Source organism: Halichoerus grypus, chromosome 11 (genome assembly GCF_964656455.1).
Source record: "Halichoerus grypus chromosome 11, mHalGry1.hap1.1, whole genome shotgun sequence".
Classification (NCBI taxonomy): domain Eukaryota; kingdom Metazoa; phylum Chordata; class Mammalia; order Carnivora; family Phocidae; genus Halichoerus; species Halichoerus grypus.
The window spans coordinates 98,838,019-98,854,716 of NC_135722.1; the positions used below are offsets into that span (position 1 = coordinate 98,838,019).

General features: G+C 40.1%; 1 pseudogene; it reads right to left on the reverse strand.

The window, feature by feature from the left end:
- Positions 1–3,176: 3,176 nt before the first annotated feature.
- Positions 3,177–3,344, reverse strand: LOC118549868 (small nucleolar RNA U3; annotated as a pseudogene).
- Positions 3,345–16,698: the final 13,354 nt, after the last annotated feature.

Sequence of the window (16,698 nt, forward strand, 5' to 3'; positions counted from 1 at the left end):
AATAAAAATTTTAATACAGTAAGAAAATATAACAATTATAAACATTTACTCACCTAATGACAGACCATCAACGTATATGAAGAAAACTGACAGAATTGAAGTGAGAAACAGTTACACAAGAATAATTGGAGACTTCAACACCCTACTCACATTAACAGACAGAAGATAAGTAAGGAAACAGAGGGCTTAACGCAATGAACCCCTATCTTTAATAGACAAATACCGTGTACTTTACCCAATGACAACATACACATTCTTCTCAAGTGCACATGGGACATTTTCCAGGATAGGTGATTTGTTAGACCATAAATTAAGTCTCAAAAGATTTTAAAAGACAGATATACAAAGTATCTTCTCTGACCACAATGAGATGAAGTTAGAATCAATAACAGATGAAAAACTGGAAATTTTATAAAATTGTGGAAATTAAATAAAGTTTTAAACATCCAGTGAATCAAAGAAAAAATCAAAAGGGAAATTAGAAAATACCTAGTGATGAATGCATAAAAAGGCAATGCACTCAAACTTATGGAACACAGCAAAAAGAATTCTAAGGGGGAAATTTATAGCTATAAATGCTTACATTAAAAAAATAAGATCTCAAATCAACAACCTAACTTTACAACTTAAGAAGCTAGAAAAAGAAGAACAAACTAAATCCAAAGTGCAGAAGGAAAGAAATAATAAAAATTAGAGCAGAAGTAAACAAAATAGAGAAGAGAAAAACAATAGAAAAAATCAATGAACCCAAAAGTTGGTTCTTTGAAAAAATCAACAAAACTGACAAACTTTTAGCTAGGTGGACTAAGAAAAAAGAGAGAAGACTCAAATTCTTACAATTAGAAATGAAGGTGGGGATTACCAGAGGGTACTATCAAAGATGCACACCAACATTGGATAACCTAGATGAAATGGAAAAAGTCCTAGAAGCACAAAGCCTACCAAGACTAAATCACAAAGAAATAGAAAATATAAATACACCTATAACTAGTGAGGAGATTGAAGCAGTAATAAAAATTTCCTGACAAAGAAAAGCCTTGTACTCAATGGCTTCCCTGTGCATTCTACCAAACATTTAAAGAAGAACTAATACCAATCCTTCTCAAACTTTTCTAAAAAACTGAAGAGGAAGGAACACTTTCTAACTCATTCTATGAGCCCAGCATTATCCTGATACCAAAGCCAGAGAAAGCCAGAAACTACAGGTTATCCTTTATGAATGTCAATGTAAAAATCCTCAATAAAATGCAAACAAATCAAATTCAGCAGCATATTAAAATGATTATTCATCATGGCCAAGTGGGACTTATTCCTGGAATGCAAGGATGGCTCAACATACAAAAATCAATCCATGTAATAAAGCACATTAACAGAATGAAGGAGAAAAACCCACATGATTATTTCAATTGATGCAGAAAAGGTATTTGACAAAATTTAACACCCTCTTATGATAAAACACTAAAACACACTAGGAATAGAAGGAAACTAGTTCAACATAATAAAAACCATACATGAAAAAACTACAGTAAGCATTATACTCAATGGTGAAAGACTAAAAGCCTTTCCTCTATGATTGGAAACAATACAAGAATACCTGCTTTCAATACTGCTGTTCGGCATAGTATTGGAAATTCTAACCAGAGCAATTAGGTAAGAAAAAGAATAAATGCCATCCAAAGTGGAAAATAAGTAAAATTACTTCTGTTTGCAGATTATATGATCTTATTTGCAGAAAACCCTAAGGATTCCACAAAAAAACTGCTAAAAATAATAAATGAATTTAGCAAAGTAGCAGAATACAAACTCAACATGCAAAAATAAACTGGGGGTGCCTAGCTAGCTGATTCGGTGGAGCATGCAACTCTTCATCTCAGGGTCATGAGTTAAAGCCCCATGTTGGGCGTGGAGTCTACTTAGAAAAAAATTGTGTTTCTATCCACTAACAATGAACAATACTGAAAAGGAAACCACAAAAACAATTCCATTTACAATAGCATCAAAAAGAATAAAATACTTAACCAAGGAAGCGAAAGACTTGTACAATGAAAACTCTAAAACACTGCTGAAAAATTAAAGAAGGTATAGATAAATGGAAACACATCCCATGTTCATGGATTAATACTGTTAAAATGTCGATACTACCCAAAGTGACCTACAGATTCAATGCAACCTCTATCAAAGTCCCAATGATTTTTTTGCAGAAATAAAATTCATATGGAAACTCAAGTGACCCTTAATAGTTAAAAGAATATTCAAAAAGAAGAACAAAACTGGAGGACTCACATTTCCTGATTTCAGAAGTTACTACAAAGCTACAGTGTAAGCTACATTATCAAAACAGTGTGGCCTAAAGATAGACATATAAACCAGTGGACTAAAATAGAGCCCAGAAATAAACTCTTGAATATATGGTCAAATGATTTTTGTTAAGGGTGCCAAGACCATTCAATGGGGGAAAAGACAGTCTTTCAACAAATGGTGCCAGATATCCACAGGCAAAATAATGAAGTTGAACGTTTACATAGTGCCATATACAAAAATTAAGTCAAAATGCATCAGACCTAAGTATAAGACCTAAAACAATAAAACTGGTGGAAGGAAACATAGGACAAATGCTTCATGACTCTGGATTTGGCAATGATGTCTTGAATATGACACCAAAGGGACAGGTGATGAAAAATAGACAATTGGAATTCATGAAAATTAAAAATTTGTGCACCAAAAGACACCATCAACAGAGTAAAAAGGCAGCCCACAGAATGGGAGAAAAATTTTGCAAATCATACATCTGATAAAGGATTACTATCTAGAATATCTAGAAAATTCCTAAAACTCAACAACAAAGAACCTGATTCAAAATTAGGTGAAGGACTTGAATAGACATTTCTCCAGGGAAGATATATAAATGACCAATAAGCCCATGAAAAGATGCTCAGTTGCACTAATCATCAAGGGAAAATCAAATCAAAACTACAATGAGACACCACCTCACACCCATTAGGATGGCTACTATAAAAAAATAAAAAAGAGAAACAGAAAAAAAAAAAAAAGAAAACAATATAACAGGATGCAGAGAAATTGGGGCTCTTATGCACTGTTGGTGGGAATGTGAAACTATATAGCCATTGCCTGTGGAAAAGAGTATAGCACTTTCTCAAAAAATAAAAAATAGGATTACCATATGATCCAGCAATTCCACCTCTGGGTATACACCCAAAAGAATTGAAAGCAGGGTCTGAAAGAGATTTTTTCCCTGCCTCCTCCTCATGGTTTTGGGTACTCTACACATTCAGAGAAACTTGTCTAGTAACAAACTGTAGAAATGACCCCTGAATTATAGTTTTTGGAAGAGATATTTTGTATACCTGTGTTCATAGCAGCATTGTTTACAGTAGCTAAAACATGGAAGCAACCCATGTGTCCATCAACAGATGAATGGATTACCAAAATGTGGTATATACACACACATGGAATATTATTCAGCTTTAAAAAGGAAGGAAATTCTGTGATGTGCTACAATATGGATGAACTTTGGAGACACTATGCCAGACTGCCAGAAGCCAGTCACCCAAAGTCAAATACCTTATAATTTCACTTATATGAAATACTTAGAGTTGTCAAAATCATAGAGACAGTAGAATGGTGGTTGCCAGGGAGACTTAACCAAGGAAGTGAAAGACTTGTACAATGAAAACTACAAAACACTGCTGAAAAATTAAAGAAGGTATAGATAAATGGAAACACATCCCATGTTCATGGATTAATATTGTTAAAATGTCGATACTACCCAAAGTGACCTACAGATCCAATGCAACCTCTATCAAAGTCCCAATGATTTTTTTGCAGAAATAAAATTCATATGGAAACTGGAGAAATGGAGCGTGTGTGTTTAATGGGTATTAGAGTTTCAGTTTTACAAGATAAAAAGAGTTATGGAGATGGATGGTGATTATGGTTGAACAACATTATGAATGTATTTAGTACTACTGAACTGTACACTTAAAAATGGTTAAGATGGTTAAATTTTGTACTGTGAGTATTTTACTACAACCAAAAAAATTGAATCACTTCTTGGCCTTTTGGCTAAGATCAAGTACAACAAAAAAATTGAAAAAAAAAAAAAAAAAAAAGGATGTGTTCACACAATTGCTCATCCAGTAAAATATACTGGCCATCCACCCTCTGCCAGGCACTGGGAATAAGAATGAGCAATTCGCACATCATCCCAGTGTCTCATGGGGCTCCCAATCTAGAGGGCGTTATAGGCCGTTACAATAGAGAGGGCTAAGTGCTAAGTCCAGGTAGTGATGAGAGTCAAAGGAGAAGCACTGGATCCAGTTTAGGGTGTGAGGAAAGTCTTCCTGGAGCAAGTGGCAGTGAGCTGAGACAGGACAACAATTAAGAGTTGGTTATACTAAGGATTTGGATCGGGGAAGAGGGAAGGTGTTCCAGGAGAGAGGATGGAGGGACTGAACATAGTTGGACTCAGCTGTATAAAGATCACTTCTTTTAATTTGCCTAAAACATGCCTTGCTCAAAATTTAAAGTTAGCCTTGAGCTCTACTATATAGATTTTGTGTCCTAAGAACTATTTGCCTAACCCAAGGTAGAAATGATTTTTCCTCTGTTTTCTTCTAGAATTTTACAAAGCTCTATATTTAGGTCTATGATTCATTTCAAATTAACTTTTTTTAAAAAAAGATTTTATTTATTTGAGAGAGAGAGAGAGCACAAGCAGGGGGAGGAGCAGAGGGAGAGGGACAAGCAGACTCCCCACTGAGCAGGGAGCCCCGATGTGGGGCTTGATCCCAGGACCCTGAGATCATGACCAGCCAAGGGCAGACGCTTAACTGACTGAGCCACCCAGGTGCTCCTCAAATTAGCTTTTTAATATGGTATAAGATATATGTTGAGGTCCTTCCTTCCTTAGTTTGTTCCTTCTTTTTTTTCCTCCTTCCCTGCTCTTGCCCTTTCTCCCCATCCTCCCACCTCAATATCCAATTGTCTAGCATAATTCATTGAAAAAAACTTTTCCTTTTCCCACTGAATTGCCTTGGTACCTTTGTCAAAATCAGTTGACCATATGTAGGGTATATTTCTGGACTCTTCTGTTCCACTGATCTATATGTCAATCCTTACCTCAATACCACACTGACATGATTGATTACTGTAACTTTGTAGTAGGTCTTGAAATCAAGTAGTATAAGTACTCCAACTTTTTCCCCTCTCTATTCTAGATCTTTTTCATTTCTGTTAGAATTGGATAAGCAGTTTCTTAAAAAAGCCTACTGGTCTTTTGGTTAGGTATGCATTGAGAATCTATAGATCATTTTGGGGACAATTAACATCTTAACAGTATTGAATATTCTGATCGATGGAGTCTTGCATCTTTCTGTTTATTTGGGCTCACATTATTTCTCTCAGCAATGTCACAGTTTTCAGTGTATAAGTCTTACACATATTTTGTTAAATTTATCTCTGAGGATTGTTTTTTATACTATTTTTCAGTTTCACTTTCCAGTTGTTTGTTGCTAATATAGAAATACAATTGTTTAAAAAATATATTGGCCTTCTATTGTGTCTTTGTTAATCTCATTTATTAGTTCTAGTAGATTCTTTCAAGTTTTTCTACAGAGACGATCTTGCTGTATGATAAAGACAGTTTTACCATTCATTTCAAATCTGAGTGCCTTTTATTCCTTTTTATTGTCTCATTGCACTGGCTAGGACTGCCTGTGTGATGTTGAACAGAAGTGTTGCGAGCTAACATCCTTGCTTTGTTCCTGATTTTAATGGGAAATCATTCAATCTTTCACTACTAAGTATGATGTTAGCTGCAGGGGTTTAAGGTGCCCTTTATTGGATTAAGGAAGTTTTCTTGTATTCCTAATTTATGGAGGGTTTAAAAAAATTACAAATAGGTGTTAAATTTTGGCAAATGACTTTTCTGCATCTATTGGGATGATCATCTATTGCTTTTTTTTTTTTAGTTTTTTAATATGGTGAATTACATTGATCTATTAGTTTCTGTTTCATATATTTTGATGTTCTGTTATTAGCTGCACACATATTGAGGATTGTTATGTTCTCTGGGTAATTCACCTCTTTATCATTATGAAATGTCCCTCTTTATTCTGGTAATATCCCTTGTTCTGAAAACTACTTTGAAATGTATTTTTTTTTTAAAGATTTTATTTATTCATTTGAGACAAAGAGACACACACAGAGAGAGAGAGAGAGAGAGAGAGACAGAGAGAGAACATGAGCAGGGAGAAAGGCAGAGGGAGAGGGAGAAGCAAGCTCCCCGCTGAGCCAGGAGCCCGATGTGGGGCTTGATCCCAGGACCCTGGGATCATGACCTGGGCCGAAGGCAGACGCTTAACCATCTGAGCCACCCAGGCGCCCCTGAAAACTACTTTGATATTAATAGAGTCATCTTCAGCTTTCTTTTGAATAGAGTTTACATGGTATACCTATTTCCATCATTTTTCTTTTAATCTAGCTGCATTTTTATGCTTTAAGTGTTGGGTCTTGATTTTTAATTTAGTTTGATGATCTCTGTCTTTTAATTTGGGTGTATAGACTATTAACATTTAATATAATTATCAACAGGATTGGTTTTAAATCTATCTCTTTCCTATTTGTTTTGTTTTTAATATCTGTTATTTGTTCCTACTTTTCTGTCTTTTTCTGGATTGAGTTTTTAAAATATAATTAATTTTATCTGTACTATTGAAAGCCAGTGCTTTTAATTCCTGTACTACTCTCCCTCTCACAAGGATCTTCCAACAGAGAGCCAGCGGATAGAGTGAGCTGCTGGGTATAAGATAAAGGAAATCATGCTTTAAAGATTTTTTTATTTATTTAATAGAGAGAGACACAGCAAGTGAGGGAACACAAGCAGGGGGAGTGGGAGAGGGAGAAGCAGGCTTCCCACTGAGCAGGGAGCCTGATGTGGGGCTTGATCCCAGGGTCCTGGGATCATGACCTGAGCCGAAGGCAGATGCTTAATGACTGAGCCACCCAGCCACCCAGCCCTGCCCCGGGAAATCATGCTTTAAAGATAGGTCTTGCATCTTGAGATAAATAGCTACTTTCTGGACCCAAAAGCTGGTATAATTTATAAGGCTTTTTTTGCCCAGCTTCCTGTCTTCTGAGGCATCTCACCACCTCAACTTCTGGGAGTCTTCGAGATGGCATAAGCTGTGCCATCAATCAAAGCCAGAGGATGAGACCTAAATGTAAAATTCCTAGAGCTTCTAAACCCTGCCTTCCATTCTGAGCAGCAAATCTCTTCCAAGTGATTGCCAGGGCAGTGGGTTCTAGCACAGTGAAAAGCCTCCCTCTTCGATAGCCACTCAGTGCTGAAGGATTGAGAGACATTCATTGCCTCTCCAACTACTTACCTCCCTGGAAATGGATTGGGCAAGTACAGTCTCACGATATCTCTGTACTTTTACCATGCAATATCCATGATTGATATATCATAAGAATTTGGGCTATAAAGAAGATGATGGACAGTTTCAGGTGGTGAGCTATCTATATCATGGAGATATTCAAGTCAGAGTTGGACAACTACTTAGCACAGATTGTTGCAGAGTTTTCAATAGTGGATGGGACAGTGTGCTGTCTTAGTGGTTCCTAACTTTGACTGAGCATCAGAATACCTGGGAAGTTTCTTTTCTTTTCTTTTCTTTTTTTTTTTTGCTTTAATTTTTATTTTCTTGAAGGTAATGTATGCACATAGTCAAATAATACCAAAAAGCTTATAATAAAACACAGTGGTTTCCTTTCTCAGCTCTCTCCATTCTCCCCAGTCTCCTTCCCCAGAGGCATTATCTTTGTTTTAACTCTTTCTTCTAGTATATATACAAATCTCCATTACTCTAAATAACAAGTAAATTCTAATACGAAAGATATCTTTTAATTCATCACTTTTGAACATCCATTGATTTCTATTTATTGTAAGTAAGGATTTAGTTATCTTAACTGCCCAATGTAGCTATATTATCATTTAAAAATATACCAATATTTAATAGTTATACTGTTATATGCATGCAAATATTCATAATTGAATATTACAAATATCATGCGTTATAATTAAATATTATATTATATAGTATACTTTATTTTCTTCCTTCTCATTTCCCCTGAAGTTAATAATTGTCTTTATTTTTAATTTGCTTAGTTTTATGTGTATTCATTGGCAACTCTTCCTATACCTCCTAATAGCCACAGTGTCATCAGGCAATCTATTAATTCCATCTGTTTTTTTTTTTTTTTAATAGAGACATCCCTTCTGAAGACCTACATTTTTTTCTTCCTGGGCTGATCACTTTCAAGGATTACTGCATCCCTTTTATCCTGGGTTTTTCCATTGCTGCCATTCTTAGTTTCCCTTGCCTCTCTCCTGAGCTGGATTCCTTGTTTCTAAATCTTGTGTCTTTTTTTTTTTTTTAAGATTTTATTTATTTATTTGAGAGAGAAAGAGAGAGAACAGTTGGTGGGAGGGGCAGAGGGAGAGGAAGAAGCAGACTCCCCACTGAGCAGGAAGCCCAACGCTGGGCTCGATCCCAGGACCCCGAGATCATGACCTGAGCTGAAGGCAGACACTTAACTGACTGAGCTACCCAGGTACCTCTCTAGTGTCTTTTTCTATCTTGCTTTTTCTTCCTTGTTTTGATTAAGTACATCTTCAAGTAGTTTCATCAGATTCAAAGTGCAAATGCAAACCTATGGTAAGAACATTACTATCTGTTAATTCATAGTACTTCAGTCTATACTGATTATTTTCTATGTGTTGTGAACAATTGTCATTCTAGGATCTCTTCTCACATCCATCCAGGAAATGCCTTTGGCTTCTGTCTATGCCTTCCCCTTTCTTTGCTTATTCTCTTATTTTGGTGGAAGACATTCTCAGTAGCCTTATGAAAAAATATAGAACAGAGATAAACTTTTGAGACTTTGGAAAATTGACAATTCTAATTATTCTACTTCATACCAGATAATAGTTTGTCTGGGTATAGAATTTATGGTGGTCTTTAATGTCATTCACCAATATTTCTAGTTCTCTCTTTTCTAGGCACAAGGTAGAATTGTATACTTTCATCTTCTGGATGTTAGCATTGTGATGTGATTTGCTTTAGACAACAAAATGTGATTAGATGTAGAAGGTATTCCTTGGACAGAGCACTCTAAGAGAAAGTGTGTAATTCACCATGGTTTTTCTCTGCTACTCTGACTGACACATATGAGATACTGCAGGTTCTCTCAGCCTGGGTCCCTGAGTGAGAATGACTTAGGAGATATGTTTTCCCACCAGGCAGATGAGCAAGAAATAGAACTTTTATTGTTTTAAGCCATTGAAATTTAGGGGTTGTTTGTTGTCACATCATAATCTAGCTCATCCTGACTGAGATCAAGATAGATTCCTAGAAATGGAGTACTAGTAAAACAAAAAGGCTGTAATAGGGGGCCTGGCCTAGGGCTGTTTAGTGAGCTGTAAGAAAACTTTATTAGTGGTTGTGAAGATGGCAATTTACATTATGCAGTGGGAAATATTTAATAAAATAGTCTGGGAGTCAGATCATATTTTTAAAGAAATTTAAACTTAAGATGAAAATATGGGGAAGCAGTATGTTAGCATATTTGGTTATTATTGATGATGTTTGGCAAAATTGTAAGAAAGAGTATGCTCACAAAAGAATTGGCCAATATGCAAGCACAAATAAAAGTGAATAGAGAGTTTCCCAAAATTCAGAGCCTTGAAATATTTGGAAGAGCCACTTAATTTTGGAGTCCGAATAGTAGGAGATAAAATTAAGAACAAGTGAGTGACAAAGGCCACTTAAAATTTATTCTTGTGGCATGGGTCAGAATAAGGGTATGACTTTCACTCCTACTGTTAAAAACTGACTAAGTGAAGATGCTTCAGATAAAGATCCTTTGTGGTTGTGGTACCTAGTTATTCTTTTCATAAGACAAATGTTTAAAGGAAGGAAAAGAAACCAAGACTGTTGCTCTCTCATATAATCCTGATAGGCCCAAGGTACACTGATCTTTAGAAGAAGAGAGAAGATATGGACATGAGAAATCAGACATAACTGTGGGAACTATGTCTCTAAAAGAAATGTGGGCTGGATTCTGTTACTGACAGAATCAAATAGGTAAGGAGATAAGATATTGAGAGAGTTGTATTGCCAAAAGAACCATCAGTCTGGATTGAGAAAGATTATTCAAGAACGTAAAATGACCCTATCTATCAGTAGCAAGTGATCTGATAAAGGGGCTCAGCCCTCAATGAGGAGAGCATATCCCACTACATTTACTTCAGATATGGCCAAGGAGAATAATGGAAAAGAAAGAATTTCCTAGGGAAAAGAGCCAAGATCAATGGAGTATAATGGCAAAGGAGCTACTCCCAGGGAGCATAATGAGAGCCTAATCTAACAACATCCCTTTTCGGGAATGAGACTCTCAAAATGTCTTCCAAGCATTCAGAATTGCTATGGACCATTGTCTTTTGTCTATTTTCATTCTTTTTCTTTCTGAATGGGACTGGCTCTTGTGGTTATCTTATCTCTGTTCCACCACTGTAGATTGAGTGTGTGGAGCAGAAAACATATTTTTACTTTATATGTCTCCAGATTAAGAGGAGACATAATGGAGACATTATGACACATCGTCCAGGGATATTAAACTTTGAAGTGGAACTTTTGGATTGTTGCCTTTGGGGAGAGGATGTGTATATTGCGTGGTGAGGAGAGTGAGACACATATTTAGTGACTAAAGGATGGATTGGTGATTATATATATCTGGGTCTCTCTGGGTGCAAGGTAAGTTTGTACTTCTTTCACTCTTTGAATTTAGGCAAGTTCTTGTAACTAACTATGGCTAAGGAAATGTGAGCAGAAGTGATGTGTGTCACTTCCTGATAGAATTTTTTAAAGAGCTGCTCACTAATTTGTCATGTTCCCTTTTCTACCATGGAAATGGGTGGAGAATCTAAGAGCTGAGGTACCTGCTGAACTGAGATGCACAGGTAGCATCTAAGATTTTGGAGTTGTCTGCTACTGCAGCATAATCAAACCCATCCTGACTGATACAGAATTCTAATTTGTAAACTGTTTTTTTTTTCAGAATGATAAACACAATGCTCCCTTGCCTTCTTCAATTTAGTATTGCTGTTGAGAAGTCTAGGACCATTCCAATTTCTGATACATTGATTTTGACCTCTCCTTTTTTTTTTTCTTTTTGAGTTTTCTCTCTTGTTTTAGTGTTCTGCAATTTCACAATGATGTGTCTTAGCATGCATTTACTTTCATCAATTGTGCTTTGGCACATGGTATACCCTTTCAATCTGGAAATTCATGCCCTTTGGTTTTGGGAAAGTTTCATGAACTATTTTATCAAAGATTTCTTTTTTTCTTGATCTCTTGTAATTTGATGTTGAATCTCCTAAACTGGTGTTCTAATTTTCTTTTTTTTTTCTCTCTCCTATTTTCTATTCATTTTGCTCTACTTTCTGGGATATTTCCTTAGATTTATCTTCCACCTTTTCTATTGGGTTTTTCATTTTTGTTATTAGAGATGTCAAAAATTTCATTTTTGTTCTTACAATGTTCTTTTCTTATATTATCCTATTCTTATTGTGTGGATGCAGTATCTTCTTTTATCCTGAGAATATTAATGATACTTTTTCTTTTAAAAGTTTTCTTCCTCTGGATAGTTTCTTTCCTCCTAGTTACCTTTTCTCTGTTTGATTTGGCTTCTCTCTTTTGTATTAGAGACTTTACCCCCCTCAAATATCTGAGAATCCTTGACTTTCAGCTAATGAGTTGAGTAGCAGATGAAAGAGGTGATTGGAAACTTTGAGCCTGAGGGTGACACATGTCAACTTCTATGGGATGTTTATTGAATAATGCCAGTGTCTTAGGTCTTTCCTCTTGGGCTGGTCATATTCCTCATACAGTCCCTATCAAACTCCTGCCTGAAGGATAAAGGTCTGATTGCCAGCCTTCTAGAACCAAGTGGATGATCTTAGGATCCCGTATTTAGTATTATACAATTGTGATTTCCATTGTTTATGGTCTGGTACGTACCCTCTCAATTGTGCTGGTTGACACCTAGTTCAGAGACCTCTGTTCTACTCTTTCTAGAGAGTAAACCTCCAGTCTTTTGCCCCTGCCAGGTGGGGGAAGGGCCGTTTCCCAGCAGCATGGATTAAGGAGGGAAAAATCAGAAAAGGAGACTGAGAAGGAGTGACCTAGGAAGGTGAAGGACAACCAGGAGAGAGTGGCATCCCTGAAGCAAGCAAAGAAGAGGTTTCAGAGAAGAGTGAGTGGTCACTTCTAACAAAGAGTCTGAAGAATAAGATGAGGACAGAGAACTAGCCATTGGACCCAGCAATGAAAAAGCACTGGTGACCTGGATGAGAGATGTCTCTTGGTGCTGTGGGGACAAAAGCTTGGTTGGAGTGAGTTCTAGAGAGAATGGTAGAAGAAGAAGTGGTGTCAATGAGTGTGGACAATTCTTTCCATTTGATTTAATTCCTTTTCAAAACAACAGTGTGAGACAGACAACCATCCCCATTTTATAGATTTGTGGATGAGGAAACTTGTCTCAGTGAGGTTTAAGGGAATGTGCTCATGGCCTCATGGCTAGGCACTTCTCAAAACAGCTTTTGTCTAATTTTTCTTATTTTAGATCCTTCCCACCCTGCTCTAGTTCCAGAGGTATCTGGTGCTGTTGGTACCTGAGGCTTTTGTGGATTTTTGCAGTGTAAATTGGGTTGATTCTCAGCTTTTCCTATTGCTAGCTAGGGATTCGACATTCCTGGGTCCACTAACTCAGTCATCACTTGTCTTGTCTCTCTCAGCTGTTCAGCTTCTAAAATGTTGTGATCATTGTCCAAGCTGCCAAGAGGGGTTTAAGGCTCTAGTGAACCACTTCTGGAACTCTGGATGCTATAACAAATTACTACTAATTTAGCAGCTCACATAACACAAATTTATTTTCTTACAGTTGTGTAGGTCAGAATTCTGACACAAGTCTCACTGTGCTAAATAAAATCAAAGAGTCCACAGGGTTGTGTTCCTTTCTGTAAGATCTGCATAAGACCTATTGCCTTGCATTGTCAAGCTTCTAGAGGCCACCCATGTTCTTTGGCTTGTGGCCCCTTCTTGCACTTTCAAAGGCAGCAAAGGAAAGTTGAATCCTTCTCATATTGCATCATTCCGACCTCTTCTGCTTGCCTATTCTACTTTTAAAGATTCTTGTGATTGCATTGGGTCCACCCAAATAATCCAGAATGACCTCCCCATCTCAAGATCCTTAACTTAATCAAATGTGTAAAGTAGCTTTTGCCATGTAAGGTAACATATGGGCAGGTTCTGAGATTAACATGATGATGTATCGGGTATGGGGGATATTATACTGCCTACTACAATGTCCTAGGCTCTTTTTAATCATTCTGATCCTCAGTTTCTTTACCTAAAAAATGGAGAGAATCATATATCCCTTGAATTCAATGCATAATAAATACTTAACAAATGAAAGTTCTCAAACCGTTTCTTAGTCCCCCTGCCCAACTCTGATCCTTGAGCTGGGGCTGGGGTGTCCCTCTTGAGGACTCAAAGTATCTTAAGAGAGCAGGAACCCAACTTAGGCACCTTACCACACCTAAGGGATCCCTAGTGTAGCAAGCTTTCACACCCCCCACCTCTGCCAGACCCTCTGTGTAGATTCCTGTAGTATCCTTGGGTGTCATTGTGGTTGTTTCATCTGGTCTGAGGTGCACAGATGAGAAAGTGGCCATAATGGTGGATGGGAGAGAGTGTGAACAGAGCCCTGGGGTCTTCACACCTAACACCTCTGGACTGAAGTTTCTCTGTATTTATTTTGGTTCTTACTCATGCCAGACACTGGCGAAGTGTTTACAAAATATAATTGCATTTAATTTTCAAAACAACCCTGTAAAGAGGATTCTATTTTACCTCCCTGTTATGGATGAGAAAACTGTGACTCAAGAGATTAAGTCCCTTGCCTGGGGTAACACAGGCAATGAGTGGCAGAGCCAGGCAATGGGTCCAAGTCTGTGGGCCCTCAAAGTTTCTGCTCCTCACTGTGCTGCTGTATTGTGTGAGGCTGGCAAGGTCCTTCCCCTGTGCTGCTGGCCTTGGACATGTTTGCAAGGGTCAGGCTACAAAATAGGCCATCTGGCCTCTCTCCCGTTTTCTGAGACCTCCCCACTGCTTCGGCCGCCCAGTCTCTCCCCCTTCCCTGTCCTTAGGGCCAGGAAGGATGAGAATCTGCACTGAAGGACTGTTGTCCACTTATCCCCAGGGGTCTGCTCTGCTCCCCTCCCTGGGAAGGCCTTTGCACTCAAGTCTTGAGCCTGTGTGTGCATGTTCTTGAGTGCTTAATGCACCTGCCTTGCAGGTTTCCGTGGGCTGCACTTGACCCTCACGTCTGGGGCTGGGACCACACAGAATGTTCCTGGGTGTCCCCATCCTTCTCCTTCGAGCTCCTTGGATTCTTACCCTCCTATCTATCTGATGGCAGGCACAGATCCTCTCCCCAGAAAAGTGTTTATATGTATATGAACTTGTTTCATATTGAATTTCCAGGAGTTCAAGGACTTCCGGAAACCCTTTCATGGACCATCCTAGTGATCCACAGGTCTCTGATTAAGAACCCCTGAGCCAAGTGTCCAGGCATGTAGGTCCTCGGTCGGGAAACGTGCATCCCGCGTCTACCACGTGGCGGGTGTTACTCTTGCACTGTGGATGCAGCCGCGGAGCAGCGGGGTCCTGGCCTGCAGTGAGCTTGCTTTCACGTGGGGAGACACACAAGTGAATATGAATCTCTATTATAGTGTCAGGAGGGCTAAGAGGTGGGCAGTGGCCAGGTCGCGTAGGAACTTGTAGATCGTGCTAAGGGCTTCTGACTTTGTCCAGACCGTGCTAGGAAGCCATTGTACAGAGAGCGGTAAGATCAGATTCTAGAAGACCATTCTGGCTGCCATGTGCAGAAATGACGGTGGGGAGGCCACAGCGGAAGTAGTAAATATACAGAGCTTAGGCCACTTGCTTGGGCTCAAAGGCTGGGCACGCCAGGCCGGAGGGCATCTCACCCAGCCCTGCCTTTGAGAAGCAGGATGCTCCGGGTGAGGGAGTGTCCCCACTCTGTTGTAGTTCCCACAGCAGCCACCCCCCCACTTCCTCTCCCCTTAATAACCTCCTCACTCTTCTCAGAAAATGGCACCAGGGTACCCAGACTGGCTTTCTGCCCCTCTCCCCCAGTTTCTTCCCCTGTGGTCCTTGCTGCCCTGCCCTGGGGCTGCACTCTGTTTCCCGGGGACCTAGCTCTGTGCGAGGAGGGTGGCGAGCGCCCAGGCTGTGCTTCTTGATTGGATGGTGGGGGTGAGGAGGAGAGTGAGCTGAAGATGATGGCGTTTGCTCCACGACGGGTGCATATCTGCCTGTACTTGTCGCCTATACCTGTGGGAGGTGTGTGCCCATACCTGGGGCCCAGGTGGACGGTGATGCTCTGTACCTGTGTGGCTCTTGTGGGTTCACCCTGGTGGACCCTGAGCCCCAGGTTAGGAAGGGGGCATGCCCTGTAGCCCCCTGGCCGGGTGCAGGCCCTGGACACCCTGGGCTGGGAAGGCAACCCGGTGACACGGCGGTGGGCAGTGAGTCTGGCTTCCAAGTTCAGGCTGCCGCCACACACAGGAGTGATATTCCTGCAAGCTGGTGGCGCGGGCATCATTGCAGGATGCTGATAAGCGGTTCTGAGAGAGGGCTCGGATCAGGAGATGAAGGGGAAGGATTTCTTCTGTTTGTTGCCATCCCCTTCTCACTGTCTCCTCCCAGGAGGAGGAAGGGAGTGTAGGCCTCCTGCCCCTGCTGCCCCTCAGCTGCCTCATCAGCATGCAGGGCCTGCTGCTGCAGAGAGGGTCCTTGCTGGTTTTGTGCCTTCAAGGTTATGGCCAAGGCGGCTTCGGCAGAGGAGTGGAGAAAGGTGTTGGCCAGGTTCCTCCAGGCCCCATTGCAGAAGTGGGCCTGGGAGGGCACCTAGCCTTCTAGTGCCTTCCAGTACATGCGTGTCTCCCGGCTGCACCCTGGCCTGAGGAGGAGAGGGAGAGGGACTTAATTCCTTCCAGAAACCTCACGTGCCCTTCCAAGTGCCAGCCCCTGTGCTTGGCCCTCAGGAGCTCCCCGCCCAGTGGGGGAGCTAGACCAGAAACAAAGGAGTATTCAACAGTGTAGTGAGAGTGTCTGCAAGGTAGAAAAATGACTGGGGGACCCCCGGGTGGGAGCACTTGCCTTTGTTTTATTAGGGTGTGTGTGGGGGGAATCCTGCTCAGGGAAGACATGTGGAATTTTCCAGGTGGAAAGGAGACACACACAGACATCAAGGGTGTGTGAATGCAGGCATGGGGCTTGGGCCTGAGAAGGTGTTGGGTGTGGCAGGCAGAGAGGCTGTGGTAGAGGCTGCCCGAGGAGGATGGGGAGGAGTAGATGGAGGTGAGTGGGAGTAGAGAGGGCAGAGGGTGTCCAGATGGTGGCGGGCATTTCCGCAGGACTAAGGAATTTGGTCTTACCCCCAGGGCCCCACACCGTGCATGTTCGGAAGGCGTGGCATGGTAAAACTTGTTTTTAGAGAGACCCCTTTGGCTTCTTTGAGGAGGATGGA